We start from the raw sequence: 23490 nt of genomic DNA, 5'->3' as shown, positions 1-23490 counted from the left end.
TGCTTTAATATATCTGCAGTACCTGCACATGTTACATTTAAATATCCCAGATCTGGGGGAGGCACCAGCAACTTTGGACTCCAGGATGTTCTTGATGTTGAGGCCCCTCCTAAAAGTGACCTTAGGGGGGGATAATAGTCTAAATGTTCCTGTTAACTCGGTGGTTAATAAACCCCAATTTTTCTTTATAATGGACACAATGTCCATTGCATCCAAGTTTAATGAAATTACAAAAGTACAATTGAAAGTATCAGACTCACTGGCAAGGTGAGGTAAACCTGGAGGCCCATCCTCCATGTTCCTCAAAATGGGGCGGAAGTGGCCATTGGCCCTCTTCCCCTGCACTTCCACACTCAATTCTGCAACAAGATCAGCGGGGTACCCTCTGCTGACGAACATGCCAAAGATGAACCTACACTGCTCGTGAAATTTCTTATCTTCTGATGTCATGCGGTCTGCTTGAACAAATTGGCCTTTCATGATAGCCCTCTTTTGGTGTAATGGGTGTTCACTGTCAAAGTGTAGATAAGAATTCGAGAAGGTCGGCTTCCGATGTATGCTGGCCATGAAGCGATTTAAGCTCCTATCTTTCTCTAGTTACACGTCCAAATAGGTAATCTTGTCAGTGGCAAACTCAGATGTGAATTTCAAAAATTCTGTAGAGCCATTAAAAAATGACACCAAGTTGTTAACATCATCTAGAGTACCATTAAGGATGACAAAAATGTCATCCAAGAACCTAGTTTATAACACTACCTTCTCTTGGACCAAAGGGTTAGATAAAACATACACCCTCTCCCAGTGGGACATAACTAAATTGGCCACACTGGCTCCACAGGTTGGTCCCATAGGGACCCCAATCAATTGGTGGAACCACCGGTTATTAAATGTAAAAAAGTTGCTGGTAAGAATAACCTCCAATAGCTCACTGACCATCATAACTTCTTCTGCAGGAGCATGATGAAAAACCATTTCCAATTGGATCCACTCAACCGCCTCCAAATGGGGGATAGATGAATACAGGTCGACAATGTCAATGGTCAAAAGAATACAATCAGCATTAAATGGAACAGAACCCACTTTTTCCAAGAATGCCTAAGAATCTCTCAAGATATATTGAACTCTGTCCACATACTTCTTGAGAATCTCGTCAACCACCCTGGCCGCTGCATACGTAATGCTTCCTCTGGCACTGACCAGTTGCCGCATAGGTGGATCATGGATGTTCTTGTGTATCTTGGGATTCCCAAACAAAACTGGAATTTTAGGTGATGCCACAGAAACAAAATTGTATACATCCACATCTATAACACCATTAATAAACATCTCCTCAAAAAATGACCGGATTCGGCACAAGCTGAGATTCAATTCATTCTTAGAAACCTCCTGGTAAGTATCAGAAGATAAAACAGCCAACATCCTGTCATTATAGTCTTTCATGGTCATAGCCACCAATCACCCTCCCTTATCAGGTTGCATAAGTCTAACTGATGCAAACCTAAGTCCCTCTAACAAAGCCCTCTCCTCCTTAGTGGTATTAAAATGAGCTTGGTGCCTTGAATTGAGGAGGTGGCAGATGTCGAGATCACAGAATTGTTTGAAAATTCCGACAGCTGGGAGTAATGGCAGATTAAAAGTACTTGGTATGTGGTAAGGGTTTTTGCATTTTTGGGAATCACCCAACAACAGTGACAGGTTCAACTTTCTCACGAAAAGTTTCAGGTCCAATATAGTCCTCCCAACACCAGCTCTACAGGAAGTTACAAAAGTTAGACCTTTAGCCAAAACATCCACCAAAGGTTGGGAAAAGGCAAACTGTGAAAAATTATAAATCTTGAAGTCTTTACTCGTGTTGTAAAGAATTTCCAAAGGTTGCGTTGGGGGTACTGAAGGAATAGCTAAACCATGATCTCTCAGTTCTTCCTGGTTTTGTATTTGTTCCTCGTCATCTGACCCGACTGTGGCTGGGGGGGAGGAGGCTCGGACTTGAAAATTTTCGTCATAGTTGTCAAGAGTTGGCTCTTCCTGGCTTGCACCCGTCCGAATACTCATAACACCTTCCATTGAAATTCTCTGGTTTGTTTGCCTAAATAAGGATCCATTCTCCAGTTCACGGGGGTGCATGGAATTAGTCACTGGGCCGGGTAGCGACCCCATGGTGGTTCTGCTATTCCCTAGAAAATTCCCTTGAAATTTAGGGGGTTTGGGGTAAGCTACTCCCTCTTTTTAGGCTTTTATGTCCCTCTGGAGTTTCTTTACTTTAGTTATAGTGGTCTTGGCAATATGTTGGTCAATACTAGTAAAAACTCTTTCATATTCATAATGGTATCTAGAAAAATGGGTGTCTGATTTGATTTCCTCATCTAAGTTAGAAAGTTCCGTGGTTAATTGGTTAATAGCTTCCTGATAGTGGGCATAAATTAAGTTAATCAATTCATTCCCATGTCTATCAAAAAGTGCCAAGAGGTCAAGATGGAATTTCAACCCATCCTCCAAACCTGTGGGGTATTGCCACGAGCGAAGCCCCTTTGGAACAATCGTTGCACGTCAGCATTCCCCAAAGTAGGATACCTCAAGTTGTAACTTCCTTAGCCTCAATAATTTTTGGTCGAAATTGTTGAGCTTAGTAGATAAATTGGACAAATCTTCAGTTTGAATATCAATATTACCGATGTCTTCCCCATTGTGAAAACTGAAGGGTGATTCATCCAATTGTTCAAGTCTAATTCAACATAGCCCCTCCTCGGTGCCTCCGTTTCACCGAAAATAGCTGGAGAGGCTCCAATTTTCTCACCTGAACTAGAATGACCTCCCGAAATGCTTTTAGGCTTACCGCTACTATCAGTATTATGTAAAGCCTTGTTACCGATGGTGACAACTCTCAAGTCAGCTCTGGTTCCACTAGCCGATAACAAAACTGGAGATTCCGTCGGTAATCCACTGGAGGGGCGCACTGTTGGACTCAAAGAACCACGTTGTGAAAGCCCATGGATTCGCTGTGAAAGATGATCAACTTTCTCAGTTAGAAGGTTAATAAGTATAGTTAAGTCACCTGGGTCTGAGGTACCACTGGCTTCCTGCATGGTGGAAGACATAAACCTTCAAAAAATTCAAAAAACAAACTGATGAAAAAAACACCCTTGCAGGTCCAGCACCATTAGACTCCTGGATTCAAATAGATGTATGCAAAGATTCTTTGTAATCCACAGATTATGTTGTGAAACAAGAACGCCCATAAACAAAAAAATGAATTAAAATTTTATTAAGCTTAAAAAGAAGCTTTTCATTGGTGCTCTGCACCAACTTCCTCAGAAAACAAACAGCACCACACATTTGTCTCACTATATATACATCACTACTCCACTCAGATGCACCCCCTAGCGGCTTCCCTTTAAAAAAACACATAATTACACTTTGAAATTTTTAACTAAAAAGTGGCCAAAATATTCAACAATTTGGTGTCTGCTACTCATACCTGCCGTCAATGCTGGTAAACCTATAATGCTCCAAATATTAAATTTTAAAGCCACCATAGTTGCATATAAGTACAAATGATCAAAAGTATCAATAACCACAAGAAAATATAATATATATAAATAAGTATAAAAATGGGAAGAAAATTCCCACAAGGTAGAACAAGGTAGAACTCCTACCTAACTATTCTATCACACTACAGTGGTACACAGTTATATGACACACTACCGAGATTACTGGGCTACAACCTTCCCATAGGTGTATTTCTAGGTGGATGACATCAGCAGCCTTGCCAAAGTAGTGCATTCAAATTGTAGGGAAAAAGCTAAAAAGCACTGTTCTCTACACAGTCAGACAGACACACACACACACACACTTGCCAAGTCTGGGATTAGAACTCCTACCTAACTAATTTATCACACTACAGCAGTACATAGTTATAGGAAGAGCTATGGAGATTATTGGGCTGCAACCTTCCCAGATATGTATTTCTAGTTGGATGACATATGCAGCCTTACCAAAGTAGAGCATTTGAGTTGTAGGGAGTGTGACTACCCTAAAAAGCATTGCTCTCGACAGACAGAAACACACACACACACACACACACACACACACACACACACACACACACACACACGCACACACACACGCACACACACACACACACACACACACACACACAGACACACACACACAGTTGCCATGTCTGGAATTGGAACTCCTACCTAACTAGTTTATCACACTACAGCAGTACGCAGTTATGGGATGCACCACAGAGATTACTGGGCTGCAACTCCCCCAAAGGTGTATTTCACAGTGGATGACCTCAGCAGGCTTGTCATAGTAGGGCTATGGGGAGGGCAGTGTGTGTGCATGGGCCATAACCCATTCATCTAGGGGATATTTTACAGGTACGTGTATACAGCTGCTAGATGACTACTTTCTTGTACAGTCATGTTGCACAGCTAGCATGTACACCACAAAGTCTGTAATGCTGACAGATACCGGTGGCTATATCTACAGTGAATGAGATCTGAACCTCATGTGGTTGTGGCCCTTTGGCTGTGTGCTGAGTGAGACAAGTCTGGATGGCTCCCTTTCACAGTCACCCTCTTCCACACATCTATGTACGTCTACCTTTGGTTTATTACAGTGTGTTTTCCTTAGATATATGTCCGTATTCTTATCCACTATGTGTGAAAAGCATGTGTGGTACATACTGAGGAGTGTCTGACTAACATCTGTGACTGCCAGATATGTCTGGTCCACTGGTGTTTGCAGACATGGCCTTCATGTGTTTAAGTGTGTGAGCATGCTCAGTATGACCTTTCAGTATGTTGACTGACGTTGCCTTCATTTCTTTTTCAGTATGTTGTTGACTGACATTGCATTCATTTCTTTAAGTGTGTGAGCATGCCAAGTATGCCCGTCTGTATTGAATGTGTGGATCGAGTCCAGGTAGTTTGTACTGCAGTGCTGACCATTGTGTTGTACACCTGCAGGTAGCATACTGTTTCTGCAGGGTATCCATTGATCATTTGGCATTAACTGTTACTACATTTCTACATAGGATGGGGGACACACTTGACTATTTCCACATTTCTACACAGGATTGGGGGGGCACACCTGACTGTTACTACATTTCTATGTAGGATGGGGGCACACATCTGACTATTTCTATATTTCTACACATGATGGGGGGGGCACACCTGACTGTTACTACATTTCTATGTGGGATAGGGTGGGACACACCTGACTATTTCTACATTTCTACACAGGATTGGGGGGCACACCTGACTGTTACCACATTTTTATGTAGGATGGTGGAGGCACACCTGTCACTTGTACACATTTGCTATGACTGTATTGGTATGTCTGGTACTCCATTTCATTCTGTATTCTTACATATCATGCTGACTAGAGGGATACAAGTGTACTACAGATCTTAGATTTGATTTACCTACATATTAGTTTCTGTCTTCCTACCCTTCAGAACAAACATCCCACTGCCTGACCTGCTGTAGTCAGTCTGTGTAGGCCTGGGGGGGGGGGGTTACCCATAGGCATCATACAGAGGCCATAGCATGACCTTTGTTTGTGTTTGTTTACACCTGTCCTGCTGACTGTGACTGTTGTTGGGTATGTTAACCCCCCTGACTGGCATGTGTGAGTCACCTACCTTGTGGATGTCCCAGTATTGAGGGTGGTGCTACAGGGCTGCCTATGTTGGATGCACATAGTACACTCCCTACACATGGTTGAGCACGGGTAGTGTAATATTTGGCATCCCTTTTACTGTATGTAAGAGTCAGAGAGAGGGCCCCTCCTGTGTCAGTGTATATGCTATGCGTTGCCTCTTTGCCAAGGCCAGGGCATACTGGGCATGCCTCCTTCTACCTACTGGGGCAGGCTCAGGTTGTTTCTCCTCCGAATCACTCTATGCCTGTGTAGGCCTTGGCAATGGTGGGGGGCTGTGTGGCCCTGCCCTGTGCTATTCCTGCTGCAGATGTTTCTGCCAGATCATATTGTGTAGCATAGCACATACGAGGAGAATTTGGGTACATGTAGCTGGTGAGTACTGCAAGGCTCCACCGGATGTGTCTAGGCAATCGAATCATGACTTGAGCATCCCAAACACATGGTCTACTATAATTCTGGTCTGTGCATGTGCCTCATTATGGAGTTCTTGTTCAGGTGTGTGTGCATTTCTGATGGGTGTCATCAGCCATGGCTCCAGTACATATCCATCATCCCCTACTAGCTGACTGTGAGGGATGTCCCCACTGGCAAATCTGTGGTATAGCTGCATCTGATGCCAGATGTGGGAATCATGATAGCTTTCAGGGCAGCCAACACACACATTCATTATTATGCCCTGGGCATCGCACATGACCTGGTAGTTGATGGAGGGGAAGCCCTTGCAGTTGGTGTAGACATTACCCCGCTAACCGGGTGGTGCTTTGATGTATATGTGCGTGCAGTCTATAGCACCCACTACCTCAGGGTATTCTGCTATTTGGTGGAACAGTTGCATATTGCTGGCCAACGCCTCATGGGTGTTGGGGAAATATACGTGCTCACCGACATGTGCTGACATGGCATCCAAGAACTGGTCGAGTACCCTGGATGTTGATGCCTGTGAGATCCCCATCATATCCCCAGTTGACCTTTGGAAGGTACCTGTAGCTAGTATTCTTAGGCCTACACATACCTTGGCATCCACTGGGATCGATTCCCCTCTGTTAGTTCTGTGTGTGAGGCATGGCCAGCACAGCTCAACAATTTGCTGGAGGAGGTCCTTGTCCACCCTATACCACTCCACTATTTCCAGCTCATGTAGCCCCTGGTAGGTTACCCTGGGTCTGTACACTCTTCTCCGTCTCCTCACTGTGGGTTGGTCAACAGCATTCAGATCCTCACCACCCTCAGCCTCTTCCACAAGTTATTTATGATAACTATTGCAGCCCCTATCATTTTGCTGTTGTGAGTGTTAAAAGTTCCCTGCTTGTTTACACTGGTGGTGTAGAGTGTTGGAAAAACCAGAGGGGAAAGTGTTTGTATAGTTTATAGTAGTGTTCTGGGCTGGGCTGGTCTGCTGCCTGTGTAATTGGCTAATTCTGATACATTTCACCTGCCAGCTATGCTGGTTCTCCTTGATTACCCTCCTACTACTGTTTTCCCTTCCCATTGCTTTCCTGTTTAAGCACAGAGGCACGCCGCACAAACAGAGTGCTCAAATGTGCACAGTGCTGCTATTTCCTGGTTTAACTTTTTTTTTCTACTTAAAACCTGGTGAGTGGCATGCACACCCGCTTAGGCAATGTAAAGAGTGCTAGGCAGATTCAGACACACCCCATAGCTTAGCTAAACTATGCTAGGAGCAAACCCGAGCAACAGGGCTCCAACCCACTTACAGTATGCCTGACATACCCCCCCCTACGATGTCAGCTAACTCCTAGGCTTGCACCAAGCTATTCCCACTCTTACACTGTTGGGACCTGACTAGCATGCTGGGGAAAACTAGGATTCACTATCATTCCTCTCATTTACATAGGATTGCCTGCTAATGCATAGTTACATGTCTCACACTGAGCCTTCCCCCCTTAGCAACCACTACTCACTGGCCATGTTGTTTTCTGCCTGCCATTGACTTGCATGGCAGAATTGTGATTTTAGCTAGAATTTAGGTTTATTTTGTTATTTTCCCCTCAATCCCATTTCCACAAAGCTGCCCTACGCTTAAACAGCCGAGATCGGCTAAAAAAATAAAAGTTGATTTTTTAAATTTTTTTTGGCTGTTTGCAATGCCAATGGCCTTATACTTGGCCATTGGCATGCTTCTTAACTGATACGCAGCCTTTATTTGAAGCTGTCACAGTTCCATTTTGGATTTTGCAGAAATGTACTTGGTTACTAACTGAGTACATTTCTGCAGATTGCACTAGTGCTGCACGTCCGGTTACAAGCTTCTTGGATCGTAATTTCACCTAATTTGCATGGATTTCTTCTGCAAATGGGGTGATTTGCATATAGAGGCTTAGTCTGTGCAGGACTAGTGCAGGAGTGCTCGTGCACACCCCTGCAGGCTGTTCCTGGATCGCACGGCAGACATATAGCCTGCTAGAGCTCCTGCACTGATCCTGCACACCATGCAAGGCATAGAGAATCCGGGGGATAGATCCTGCTTTGTAATACTTGTACACATAAAATACATTATGTGATACGAATCTAGCAACATATATGTCAGAGTGTGACAATCAGTTAAAAATAAATCCAGGGGGTTATAAGGTCTATGGTTAATTACACTACTGTATAATAATAATAAGGAATGTTGCCAGTATAATGGTGATAGGAACAAAAACATTGAGTAAAACCTCAACATTTTTTACAAGTCTGAGTAACTGCTTCTTCTGATCTAAAAATATTCCTTGATGTTCTTACTTCTGTTGTTAGCAAATAAAGCTCTTCTCCAAGTTTAACAACTTCAGCATGAACTAATAAAATATGCCAACTGTTTTTAATAAATTATTTATTGCTTATAGAATCTATGGTAAAAAGGAATAGCTTTAACAACGTTTCTTACTAACTATGGCTCTATCACATCTTTACTCACATTCTAAATGGCCAAAGTCAAAGGATTATATATTTCAGCACTATTACCAGAAACTTCTGCAATTGTATTTAAAGTGAGAGTCTGAGGATAACCTCTCAAAAGAAATCTAGTTATCAATGCATTTATTTCTCTTTTTTAATTTTGCCATCAGCTATAAATCTGTTGCTGATTGCCTGGAACTTGCATAATGTTCTTTTTTATGATATGTGACACATGCTACCAAATGAAGGTAAGTACAGATGTTAGTGTTTTAGGTGAAATTAATTGTGACCTAAAAATCTTAAAAAAACGTTATACAATGCTATGATAACACTGTAGAAAAAGACAATTTAAATGACTTATACTCTGATTAACCTAAATTTTGAAAAACTTTATGAGAATAACCCCTCCATTCTGCAAAAATAAAAAAAAATTGATAAAACAGAAGTATGGTTTAAAACAAGACCAAAACTCAGACTGATAAATAAAAGTATTTCCCCAGTAGGCCATAAGAATATTGAAGATGCTAAGAAATATGGTGGCACTCAGTGCTACACCTTTTCTTTGCCTGTAGTTTATTTTTAAACATAAAAATATTGTTTTCAAGATCTAGTTCTAGGTACTCACTGAGAACATTTCCTTAGGCAACAGAAACATTGTGATTGTCCAATAATAGTTTAATAAAAATATTCAAGCCTTTGTCTAAGAGGGATCATTGAGTAATACGATTGTACACTGCTTATTACAAAAAGGAAATTCTTATCAATCACTATAAAACCAATCTTTTGAAATAAAGTCAGTGGAGTCTGTTATACAAGAAGGAATCTTTTGACTGCACTTTTTTTATTTGTTCTCTATAAATATTGTGAAGAATCACCTTCAGGCTACAGAACTTCACATTGTGAGGGTCAAAGTATTTATGGACTCTCAGAAAACCAGCCAATAGTCAACAAGTTCTATAAATCTCAAGTCACTAGTTAACATTTCTTCCTGGCAGAGTCTATCAACCTAAAGCTTCACTATGAATTTATTTTAAACATCTGTTTTCAAAAATGAATTTAAGAAATCAGGTTAATCATTTTGTTTTGATATCTGTAATTGTCCATAAAGACAAAAACCCTGCCTTTATTACCTTTTGTGATAGATATATATGAATGTGTGATTTTTTTAATTAAAAAAGCATGATGACTTTAACTTACAGCATCTCTGTTTTGGGGCTTTTCATAACAGCTGCCTTTAGATTTTTTTTTTCCAATGTATGTTGGACTGAATTTCGAGGGTGATTATAAACACAGAGATTCTTGAAATGCTGATCATCTTTATTTAACCAAACCTGCAATTCATTTTTTAAGTATATATCTTCCACCAAATCAGCTCTGGACAAAAGAATGTTCACTAGGCTGAACAAGGAGAAGGTTACTGTTAGTTGCCTGTCGGGTGCCAGGATCCGCCACATAACACAAGCACTCAGGTCACTCCAGAACAAGTACAAATATGACTCTGTCATTGTCCATGTTGGTGTAAATGACCTGAGCCGTACCTCCCTGGACTACGTGAAAAGAGACATGGAGGAGCTCTCTGATCACGTAGCCCAGGCTGGTATGACCCTGACCCTGAGCAGCATCCTGCCCTCACCAAGAATGATACCACGGTATAGAGAAAAAATGATCAATTTCAACAATTGGCTAAGCTTCTGGTGTCATTCAAAGGGGATCTAGTGTCTGTCAGCCTGGGATGACACGCTCGACAAGCCATGCTGCTTTGCTAGAGATGGCTTGCACCTGTCACCCTTAGGCTTTCAAATACTGGCCAAGGCTTTTGCCACCCCCATAGTGCCTTTTTTAGGCAAGGCTCAAAAGACAAACCCACCACCGTAAATAGCACAAGTAACAAAAAACTGAGGGTAATGCTGCTCAATGCCAGAAGTCTAAACCTCAAAATGCATGCACTTGAAGCACTCCTCAGTATGGAGAAAATCAATATATGTGCAGTAATAGAAACCTGGTTTAAGGCTCCAGAGAGCACCCCAGCACTACCAGGCTACAACCCATACCATACATTTCAGCCACAAAACCCAGACGGAAATACAAAAGGCGGGGGAGTATCCTTATTCATCAAGGATACCCAAACCTCCAGGTTAGTGGCACAGCACGATGCTTCAGAGATCATCCACGTGCAACTAACAGTGGGCAAAACTGCTATTCAAATTATAGCTTGCTACAGATCATGCACCATGTCCCAGGACACCCACTCCACATTCCTGGAAACACAGGGAAACATAAAGGTCCTACCAAACACCCTGATATTGGGTGATTTCAATTATCCAAACATTAACTGGGAGAACTACTCAAGTACGAACTCCCTGGTCCAACATTTCCTAGAATTTATAAAGTTAAATGGCCTGGATCAACTGGTCAACACCCCCAACAGAGGTGACAACATATTGGACCTGATCATCACCAACATGGGCGATCGGTGTTCCACACCGGAGTTCAAACCCTCGCTGGTTAGATCTGACCATAAACTAATCACTCTGGATATCCACATTCCGCCACCACCCCCAGTCAAAGAAACCACTGTGAAAAACTTTTCAAAAGCAAATGTCATGTTACTTAAGACCGAAGTGGGAAGTTTCAAAGCCCCCCATGCTGAAGGATAACGCTGTCCAAGCTGCAAAATCCTTTACTAATGCACTCTACGGGCACCTACAAGAATGCATTGATCGTGCTATCCGAAACAAAACCAAGACACACTCCTCCAAGAAAAGGAAACCAGTCTGGTGGAACCCTGCCATAAACAAGCTATACAATAGAAGGAGGAAACTAGTACAGAAAGGAGTAAAATCCCAAGAAGGGAAGACATCCCTGATCAGTATCAGCAAGAAACTATGTTCCCTCATAAAATCATTCAAGGCTAACTTCGAAAGAAAAATTGCCATGGACTCCAAAGATAACCGCAAGGCATTCTTTAGCTATGTCAAGAATCTAAGTGGCAATTCTCAGATCTGCTCAGAGTTAGTGCAGAATGGCACAAAATACACTGAGCCGACTGATATAGCCAACATCCTGGCAGACAGGTTCAGTGCAAACGTCACCCCCTTCTTACCCCCAAAAGGGTCCATAACTATACCAGCAGAATGTAGTGCCCCTAAAATCACAGACACTCAGGTTAAAACAGTCCTTTCCAAAGCCAAAAACACAGCATCAATGGGACCGGATGGTGTCCCAGGCTGCGTCCTACACGAGCTCAAAGATGAACTAACCCCTCACCAAAACACACTGTTTAAACTCAGACACTCCACAGGCTACGTGCCCACAGAGTGGCACACAGCAACAGTTATTCCACTCCACAAAGGTGGAGCCACAACAGACCCCGGGAACTATTGTCCTATAAGCCTGACTAGCTTGGTCTGCAAAGCTATGGAGCGCATCATCATGGATCTCATTAACAAAGACATTGGAAACCTCCAAACACTGGACCCAACCCATTTCGGCTTTGTTAAGGGCAGATCATGCCTCCTAAACCTGGTGGACTTCTTTGAGACAGTTACCAAGGCTATAGATGAGGGAAAGATGGTCCACACAGCCTACCTAGACCTTGCAAAGGCCTTTGACACTATTCCCCACTCAGGTATTATAGACAAGCTCACCAGCCTGAACATAAACCCCTACATCACGAGATGGGTTGCCAACTGGCTCACAGACAGAACCCACATGGTAAGAGTTACAGGAGCTAGGTCTGACTCCAAACCTGTTACAAGTGGCATTCCCCAGGGCTCAGTCCTAGGACCCCTCCTGTTCATCATATACTTCTCAGAGGTACAGTCAAGCACAGGAGGACTATGGCTCACCAAGTTCACAGACGACTGCAAATGAGAGGCTATAATTGACTCTCCAGCTGACACAGACATCCTCCAAAAGGGTCTCACTGATACAGATACCTGGTGTCAAAACCATGGTCTCAAGCTAAATTCCAAAAAGTGCATAGTCATCCCCTTTGGAAAAAACAAAGTACCCACAAACTACCACATAGGTGTTAGCCCCCTAAATACGGAAGACATAATAAGGGATCTGGGGACCCAAGTAGATAGTAACCTCTCCTTTGATAATCACATTATCAGACCCATGATTGAGTACAATGCCCCATTTGGTATGTACCTCACCCGGCACTTGCAACAGCTGGAGAGACCACAAAAGTACCTCACCAAAAGGATCAAGGGTCTCCAACATATGTCTTATTCTGCCAGACTAAAGAAACTTCAGCTCTATTCAGTAGCATACCGCCTGCTCAGAGGTGATCTCTGCCTGACGTACAAGGCCATGTCCAATCAGGATCTGATGGACATGCTCCACCTCAAAAAATCCAAATCCATCAGGACCACGAGAGCTAAAGACTTAAACCTCGGCACAAGTATGAATAGGACATGCTGGAGGGATAGATTCATAACCCAGAGGCTTCCCATGCTTTGGAACAGGATCCCAGTTCGTATTAGGCAGAGCCCCTCACTGACTCTCTTCAAGAGAAATCTTGATGAGTGGATGGGAGATTGTAAGTTTACCCCAGGGGTCACATCTGTGTCACTGCTAGACAGGGGCACAGTAAACTAATTCTATTATATAAGGGGACCTTCACTGTGTCACTACTAGACAGAGGCACAGTATTCTAGATTTATTCTGTACATTTTTGTACCATTTCATGGGGTGGCAAAAGCCACATCACTATGGCTAGGCTTACAAATGCCCCAGGGCAGATAGCCTAGTACTATACTATGAAACTATGAAACTATCTAGATCTTGTCAAGGCTTTTGACACCATCCCCCACTCTGGAATTAAAGATAAACTCACTAAACTAGGTATAAATCCCTATGTCACAAGATGGGTTGCCAACTGGCTCACTGACAGAACCCACACTGTGAAAGTAGCAGACTCCAAATCCGACTTCAGACCAGTGACAAGTGGAGTACCACAGGGTTCACTCCTGGGTCCTCTCCTGTTTGGTATCTACTTTTCTGAACTACAGCCTAACACAGAAGGTCTTTGGCTAATGACGTTCGCAGATGACTGCAAACTAGGAGCTATAATTGAAACTCCTAATGATGTGGACATCCTACAAAAGGGCCTCACTGAGACAGATGCCTGGTGTCAAAGCCATGGCCTCAAGCTCAATGCCAAAAAGTGTATTGTCATCCCCTTTGGTAAAAACTCTGTACCTATGAGCAACCACATAGGTGGTAGTCTACTTAACAATGAAAGTGTGATAAGAGACCTTGGGACACAGGTGGACAGTACTCTCTCCTTTGATAATCACATTTCCACAGTAGTCAGGAAATCCTTCTATGTGGCACACCTCATCACAAAAGGTTTCTCATCCAGGAAAAAAAAGGTCATTGTTCCCCTCTACTCATCACTCATTAGACCCATTATAGAGTACAATGCCCCTTTTGGTATGCACCTCACAAGACATCTACAACAACTAGAAAGGCCACAGAAATCCCTCACAAAGTAATGCCCTACGCAGACCGTCTCAAAAAAAAACAGCTTTACTCCATCACATATCACCTACTCAGAGGCGATCTCTGCCTAACATGCAAAGCTATGTCAAACCCAGAGCTGTTGGACATGCTCCACTTAAAGAAATCTCAATCCCTCCGATCTACATGGTCTAGGGACCTAAACCTTGTCACCACAATAAACAGAACATGCTGGAGAGATAGATTCCTGTCCTAGAGACTTCCCATAATCTGGAACAAACTACCTATCTATATCAAACAAAGCTCCTCATTAGCACTCTTCAAGAAAAATCTTGATAATTGGATGGGAAATAGGAAATTCACCCCGGGGATCACCTCTGTGGCTCTGCTCAACAGGGGCACAGGAAAATAATTTTCTTGGGTGGCGAAAGCCAGGATATCTTTTTTTGGCTAGGCTTATATAGGCCCTAGCCTAACCTAGTACCTACCTATGAATCTATGGTAAGTCTTTCCATGGCTTTGCATATGAGGCTGGTCAGACTTATAATCTGTAATTGCCTGTGCCTGTGAAAGGTCCTCCATTACGCATGGGAATGACTGGTGCTGTTCTCCATTTGCTTTGTACAAAATCTGTATGGAGGTTGAGGTTGAACAGTGTTGTTAGGGGTATGGCTAAATCATGCTTCATGCTACTTAAGATGCATTCAGTGATATTGTCAGGACCCATCGATGTAGTATTTTTAGTTCTTGGTAGCACTTTTAGGACCTGGTCTTGTGTGGTAGCTGGATGTGAGCCAGTTCCAGTTGTATCTTGAGGGAGAGAAGGAGGGGAGAGAAGGGTAAAGGTAGAACAAATGTATCGCCAGTAGGTTTGCTATATATATTCAGCATCAGTGTAGATAACAATGTTCATAATCAGCTCAGTGGATTGCTGCATTGTGCTTCTGAGATTACAACAAAACTAAAAAAATGCCTTGCAATTGTCTTTGGCTTAGGTAGCTATTTTAGCCTCAAACTTAGTTTTGGTGAATTTTATTAAGCTCCTGAGTTGTTTATTTCAGTGACAAGGGCTCTAACATTCTGTAAATTCTTCTTCTTACTTTTGGACAAAATTATTTTCCTTTTAACATAAAGCTTGTTGATATTATGGTTCTACCATGTAGGTTTGTCTCTGGGATTTGCCTTGCACTTGTTCCTACAGAGTACAGCTGCATCTGTGCAGCTGCTTACATGGTGATATAGTGTGGTGGTGCACATTTCTGTGTATTCAGTGGAGTTAAGTGGGTTTGGTGGGGATCACTTAAGAGCAGGTAATTTGTCTTAAGAAAGTTATAAAGGTACCTAACTTCTGTGGAAGGGATCTCTGGTTTCAATTTTATTTCAAAGGAGACTGCTTTCTGGTCAGACTTAACAAGTGATGAAGATATACAAAGAATGATGCAAGATACTCCCATATTAGTAAGGCCAATATCCAAGATGTTGCTTCCCTATTGGGTACTCTAACTAATTTTCCCACGGCACTTGCATTGACAAAGTAAAGGCATCTCTGTACTTGTGTATTGGTGGTGGTGTAGGTTTCCCAGTCTATAGATGGAGAGTTTAGATCACCTTGAAAAATTGTACTGGGCTTAATATTGAGTGACTCTAGTAACTGTAGATGGGTGTTGAGGCTTTCTTATGTCATAGAGGGAGGTCTATAGCTAGCTAATATATGGTACGAGACCTTTCTGATGGTTAATTAGACATGAAGAAGCGCTAGTGAATCATGTTGCTTTTCCAGCCTTGGTGTGAGTCTCTGCTGGATGTACATTAAGACATCTCCACATTTTTTCTCCTCCTTCACATTAGCAGGTCTAAATGTGGAAGGCCTTATAGTCCTGCATAGCCAGAGTGCTGTCCACTATTTTAAACCATATCTCAGTCACTACACAAATGTTAATGTCCTGTAAGCTGAGAAGGGTGATTAGGTAGATAAGCAAAGACGGACCCATTTTAAGACAGTTGTACTTTTGGGCTAGTCAGGCCAAATTCCTTTACTGTCATTAGTTTTCCATTTGCTGGGTAAAATACTATCACTCTGGATTACACTGTATGCACATTAAGAAGATGAATTCTTTGGGCATAACTGTTGTTAATATCACTTACTGTAGAAATTGAATTATTATATAAACTGATGCTTTTGTAATCATTAAAATCTCATGATGTGTTTTTTTAATTTGCCTTTTCAAGTTTTAAATTTTCTTTATGCATTTTTTGATCAAAAGAAATGCTAGTTATTTCTGAGGTAAACAATGCAGCACTGACAGTTAATTTTTCATTGGGAACCCTTTTAAAGTCCTTTCTTTAATTAATCAGTTGTGATATTATTATACTTAATTAACATCTAAATAAGCCTAAACAGTTCTTTCATTAGAAGCTTTCCTGTCTTCAAGAAAACCTGCATTAAAATGAATTTTCATAAATAGTTTCACTATTTGTAATGCACTCAATAAACACTTTATTGAAATCAATCAAACACTCATACCTTCTAGCTGTAGCACAACTAGTCTGCCTACCCCTTCCAATCCTTCTAACAAACAACTATTCTCTTTACATCCAGTTCCTACTTCCTACATCAGATCTCTTCTTCACAAACTCAAACCCTGCTCTCCCTCCACCGACAATCTACCTCCTACCTTCCTCAGACTTGCTGCTGACTCCATTGCCTACCCAGTATCTATAGCAATCAATAGATCTATTCAGGAATGCACCATTCCTACCCTATGGAAATCCTTTTTCACTATTCCCCTGCATAAAGGTGGAAACTCTACAGACCCATTTAACTACCGACCTATAGCTATTTTATCTCTCATCTCTAAGATTCTCGAAAAATGTATCTACTCACAACTACTCAACTACTTCCTCCAGCATAACCTCCTTACTCCTACTCAACATGGTTTCTGTCCCAACCACAGCACAACTACTGCCCTCTTATGCTTTACACATACCATTGCCGAGGCCCTAGACAATAACAAACTCATATCATGTCACTTCCTTGACCTTTCCAAAGCTTTTTATACAGTCTCCCATCCCCATACTGCTATCTAAACTTGCTGACCTCAAGATATCTTCTTCCTCCCTTGCCTGGTTCTCCAGTTACTTATCCTGGAGGCAGCAATCTGTTAAATGGCTCTCTTCCACTTCTCCATTCATACCTGTCCCAACTGGGGTACCACAAGGTTCCATCCTGGGACCCCTCCTATTTAATGTCTTTACCGATAATCTCTATACTTCTTGTAAACAATCCTCCCTCATCCAATATGCAGACGACTCGACTCTCATCTCCATCTCAGACAATATCTCCAATCTCCACACTCTTACTCAACAGGCCTTCCTATCCACTGAACCATAGTTGTCCAATAATCTACTAATTTTCAACCCTAAAAAGACCAAACTCTTATTATTTTCCCCCGATCTTTCTCTCACCTCAAATCCACCTTTTCTATTACTTTAATAACACTGTTATCCAACCAGAAGCTCACACTAAACTCCTTTGAGTCATCATAGATGATAAACTCAAATTCTACTTGCACATCCTCCAAAGCATAAAAAAGACTCACCAGAAACTTGGTTTACTGTATCGCAACAAAACATTTCTAACTACAACTGCCAGACTCTCCCTTGCACAAGCTCCTTTCCTCCCCTCCCTTCTCTATGCTGCCCCAGTTCTCACCAACACCCAAACTACTACTTTAAACAAACTCCAACAAACTTACCACAAGATAGCTAGATTTATCACAAACTCTCCATACAATACACATCACTGCCTTGTCCTAGATACTCTCCACTGGTTAGAATTCCCCCACCTTCTACACTTCATTCTTTACAAACCTTCATCCTGCCCTGCTGTCTCTTCCTTCATCTCTGTCTACTCTCCTCCACGGACTCTCTGTACCTCTAATTGGCAAGTACTACAAATCTACCAACCCAAACAAATAGCTGGCAAATTCCTATATAAACACTCCATCTCCCAAGCCTGGAATAAACTCCCAAGAGACATTTGTTCCATCATTCACCCATCCCACTTTAAAGAAAAACTCAAACTTCATCTACTCAACTTCAAAATATGTCCTTGTCAAACCTCCTACTTAAGCTCCCCACAACCCTACTATATACCTTTTTAGTCCCTCCACATACAGCTAAGTATGCCACTATTGTGGATACTTATTAAACTCTGTGATCAATACTTTGGCCTTAACTCTTTTTGTAAATATGTAAATATATTTTTTAGTCTGTAAAAATATTGATATGTATATATCATGTGTTTGCATTTCTGCTTTGTCTCTAACGTTCTTGTATAACTGATTTGACCATCTTTTTGACTCAAATGTTTGATTCTCTGTAAACTGTGTTTTTTTTTTTTTTTTTTTTTTTTGGAGCTTTTCTCCTCGGGTCTCCAGCGAAAATGGGCCACAAGCCCAGCTGGACCAACCCGGTTAATAAATGTCAATAAATAAATACATAAATAAATATATAAAACTTGCCATGCTCTTGGCATTAAGGCTGTCTGTAAAAAGGCATTATCCCACTGGATAAGCGATAAACATTTAGTCTCCTAAAAAATACAAAACAAAATAATTTCCACATCAACAGACTGGTTAGAATCCATAGGCTGGGAAATAGGAATATTATTAGATGACATGCTCAACAAACCTCTTCCATTACTGATGTTAAGTAAGGTGAAGCTTGAAGGAATTAGCAATTGATGAATGTAATTATCCTGGCTGAAAGGAGCTGATGTATATAAAAATCAAGATTTAAAAAAAGAGTAAATGAAGGCACAGTATGACTGTTGTTGCTGCCAGTACTAAAAATCAAAAGATCAACAACAACAACAATCATAATAATAATGATAATAATAAAAAATAAAATAACAAAGTTATGTTTGACAGAAACAACAAATATGTTGTTGTTTGTCTTTCGGCTTTTCCCAGTTAGGGGTCGCCACAGCGGAACTCCGGTCCGCTAATGATTGGCAGTTAGTTTTTATGGTGTCGACTTGCCAGCCCGACCTTCAACGAAGGCACGCCCATTCAACGCATGTGTTTCGAATGCCCACTCGACCACGGGGAGGACATGCAGACTCCATACAGAAGGCACTCCCAACCCAAGCATGGAACGGGAGAACCTCTTGTTGTGAGGCAACAACGCTACCACTGCACCACCGCGGAAGCACAGAAACAACAAATATAAATGTATTAAATGCCAACAGTAAGCCATTTTGTCTCAATTAAAAGACTTCATCAGCCTTCCAGGCTATTATAATAGTAGTCAATATATAATGAACTGAAACGTGATTGCATGGCTTAATAAAATCATGAATAAATGAAAATATTAGCTTTCTCACCAATAGTTTTAAGTTTTAAGAGATTTATGGAATATAAATATGTTATAAATATGTTCATAAACACACAACATGCTTGATGTTTATTGCTTAATCATAAAGAAGAATCACAAAGGTCTGTCTGGTTGTAAGTATAATAGACTATATTACATCTGCAAGCAGATCAAACAGTATGGGGGAGGGGTTTGAAGGACAGGGTATAAATTGGGTATGTTATGCCAGACAGAGGCTAGTTGTGTGACTGGTAGACCTTTTGTTGGGGCTGGATGTGGGTCATGAAGAGGCCAAGGAGACAGGAGAGGGAGGTGATTGAGCTGAAAATGTTTTTAGAAATTATGGGTAGGAGGGTCCTAGAAAAGACTGGGGGCAGGAGGTTAGGAAGAAGACATGGAATACGGAAGTTGGAGAAGCAAAGAGAATTTGGGGAGCAATGCAGATGACTGCGGGGAAGGTAAGTAGAAGGCAGGTATAAAAGGGAAGAGAAGAGAAGAGAAGAGAGAAACTATGTCATCAGGAGCCCTACTGGAGAGAAACAGACAGAAATGGAGAATGGAAAGGTAGAAAATGACAAGAATAAAGATCCAGAGAAAAACAGGAGAAAAAGGCAAGAAATGTCTATACACTATAGGGCTAGATTTCAGAATGGTTCAGCAAGGAGTGTAGAGGAGGAAGGAGTAGTAAATGGATCTAAACAGAACTGGGGATGTATACCATCTTGTAAAAATGATAGTTTTAAGTCCTGTTACTTGACATGCAGTAAGCATGCTGACTCTAAAATCACTGAAATTGCTTTAATAAATAATCCCTTATCCCCAAAGCTGAGTGACCTCTAAGTTAGTACATTTAGAGTTGCAGGGGTGTGAGGGTACAGATGGGTTTTGACTCTGTGTGTGTGTGTGTGTGTGTGTGTGTGTGTGTGTGTGTGTGTGTGTGTGTGTGTGTGTTTGTGTGCACTTATGCATGCCTGCACCTCTGTGTTAATGAACATTTATGTACTGAGAATATGTGTGTATGAGAAAGCATACAAACACATGCATGTGCATATGTGCATACATCAGTGTGTAGAATGCATTGTGCATTGCAAGACTGGCACATCAGATTTCCTCACTGAAAAAAAACGATCAAGGCAGTAAACAATACAGAACATCAGAAGAATGTGTACGGGGCACTGTGTATGTATTAGTAATGAGTGCTGGAATTTAGCTCAGCTCTTGCTCACACCTGCAAAAGTTTAATGTTTTCCCCCAGCTCTGTCCTTCTGACTATAACCCAGATGACCTGAGTTTGATTAGACACGACAGGGCTATTAGAGCCAGGCAAGTGAGAAGATGTGCAAGTTACAACTGCCAACTTGCCTATTCTTCAGGGAGTAGCTGGTCCAGTGCCTGTTTTAAGAATGATGGTTTTCAGGCAAAACATTCAGAAACAAAAACATGGGCTTAGTTTACCAAGCCAGTGATGACATTCTTCAACAGCATGTGGGTGAAAGCACAAATTATGTTGTGGATATGCACATTAGCTACTAAGAGGAGGGCTTAGAGCCTAATATAAAAACTCTTGATGGCTGTTAAATGACATCCACAATCACCTGTCACTGTATAAGGAATAAATGTGATGATGGATTGTGAAGGGCTCATGGTCAGAAAACAATGTGAGGTGCAAACCATTATAAAAAGGCTTAGTCTTACTTCTCTGTATATTATTGGTATCAAACTTTGGGCAGTGATAAAAAGTGGTGGTCATAGAAGTGCTTGGGCATAGGTTGTTCAGGAATAGCATAGAAGGAAGGAAGGAGAAAAGAAATGTAGAGGAAAAATGACATTTACAAGGGACAGCTTCAAATCTGAGATCAAAGAACACCTCTGCAGGTATCTATTTTCTGTTTGTTTAATATTACAACATACAGCACTTTATTAAATTAGGAAGATAATTTTATTATTCAATTTGAATAAGATTTTGGCTACTTATATTTGAGTAGACTTGGTGAGTTAGTAGTTGTGGGGTGTGGGCATTCAGCTTTTGAAGACTGACTATTTTATCTGTAATTACCAAAATATTATATTTATGGCTGACTTATTCTAAGATTGAACAGTCATTGTTTAGTTGTGGTACTAGATTAGTTTAGATAGTGGCACCATTGGAGAAGGATGCTGGCACTAGACAGGTAGCATTAGCCCCTGCAGAGAACATTGTGAGTGCATATGTATGTGTGCATGTGTTGGCGTGCTTGTGTGTCCATGTGCATCTGCGTGTATGCATGTGAGCATAAGTGCAAGATAATTTTAGCCAATCCTTGGTTACAGTTGGTAAGATTTTGCTGCTAGTCACTGAGGTAAGAACAAGAAGGAAGAAATCCTAGGAAGCAAGTGATTGTAAGTTTGCTTTAAATTTGTTTAAAGTTTGAGTGTGGCAGGTTTTTGTCATAATCTATAGTCTAAGGCAACAGTGTACATCTGCTGAATGTAAGACCAATTGCAGCTGGTGCATTCATTTGGTGCTCAGTGGTGCAGATGGTACGACTACACCCCTGGATGTGACTGTCACCATCATTCATACCTCTCAACTGAACAGATTTTTGCAGAATGTCCAGATTTTTGCTTCATATATTTGGTCTGTTCCTCATAACATTTGTGGTTTTCTGGGAAATCAGTGGGATGATCTGAGGATTTTTGTGTCTTTCGGCTTTTCCCGGTTAGGGATCGCCACAGCGGAACTCCGGTCCGCTAATGATTGGCAGTAGATTTTTATGTGCTGGCTTGCCGGTCCTAATGCACAACCTTCAATGAAAGAACGCCCATTCACGCATGTCGCCACACAGAAGACGCTCTAACTGAGAATCCAATGGGCAACGTCTAACTGTGAGGCGACAACGCTACCGCAGCACCACCACCGCGGGTCTGGGATGATCTGAGGATTGAAGTCACTAAATATTGACATACATTTGAATTTCAGACTTCAAATCCTTCAGGAAATGTATGTTAATACAGACCCTTTTACTCTAGCAACTTTCTAAGTTTCTAAGAGCAATATTTAAAATATGTCCCTATTTTTAGGTCTTTGTCCCCTCATTTTGTCAGGCTCTGTACAGATTTCTTGCATTAAGAGGTTGAGAGGTATGCTCATCAAAATGAGAGTCAGTGAAATGATTCATGTAAAATGCAATGCTTTTAAGTCGGCTTCACTGTTTGACCCCAGACATGTGTCAGAATGGGCTTTAACCTCCATACCTCAGCTTATTATGATTAACTTCTGATGTTGCACCATAGTGAGGTAAAAGTGCTGAATTTTAATGAGATCAGTCTTGAAAAGCTCAGCTTACTATGAGTTGAATAGTTCCCCTTCTTTGCCTAGGATAAGATCTTACCATTTGTCTCATAATGGGAATATTTTGGGAAAATGCAGGTGTTTGAGATAGGACTCAGACCAATGAATGTGAGTATACAGTGCCCTGACAGTAGAATGCAGAGAGCTGCAGTGAGAGGTTCATTATCAGGAATAAAGGAAGTGACTGATGAACCGGTGCAGAGGATGGGTCTGTGGCCAATACTACTCGGTATATTTATTTCAGACATATCTGTGGGAAATGAGAACAAGATCCAGCTCTTTGTAGCTGACATAGAAATAACTACAGCAGTGAAGGATTAATAAACAGCTTAATGAAGGAGTTTTAGAGGTTGATCATTTGGGGAGAAAGGTGGCAGCTGAGTTTAATTTCTGACATTTGCAGTGCACAGCAACTAGGCCACAAGAACCATAGAGTAAAAATGAGAGTGGGAGAATGGCACTGATGACAAATGTTTAAAAACCGATCACTAGTAGCTTGTACTGCCAGGGATAGAGAAAGGCCAGGCCAGCAGCAAACAGGATGCTGGTATCTGTCTGCAGAAGGCAGGCTTTGGAATTAATGACATGATGCCACTATTTACCTGGACAGTGGTCAGGCTGCACCTGAATTAATGGATGCAGTTCTGAAGATATATGGGCAAGACCATTAGGCTGCTGGAGGAGTCCAGGGGAAAGGCACCCTGTAGACAAGGCTACAGAGTATGACCAGAAATCAAAGGACTTGG

At 41.6% G+C, this 23490-nt stretch overlaps 1 long non-coding RNA gene across 1 annotated transcript in view; it reads left to right on the top strand.

Annotated features, from left to right (window-relative positions):
* The window catches only part of LOC122797760, a 1000965-nt gene that overhangs the window by 345042 nt on the left and 632433 nt on the right, over positions 1-23490 (top strand). The window lies entirely within an intron of this gene.

Source organism: Protopterus annectens, chromosome 1.part0 (assembly GCF_019279795.1).
Source record: "Protopterus annectens isolate FY-2018-M chromosome 1.part0, PAN1.0, whole genome shotgun sequence".
Lineage (NCBI taxonomy): Eukaryota > Metazoa > Chordata > Ceratodontiformes > Protopteridae > Protopterus > Protopterus annectens.
Note: the sequence above shows the minus strand (reverse complement) of the source record. Positions and strands in the feature narration are given on the sequence as shown.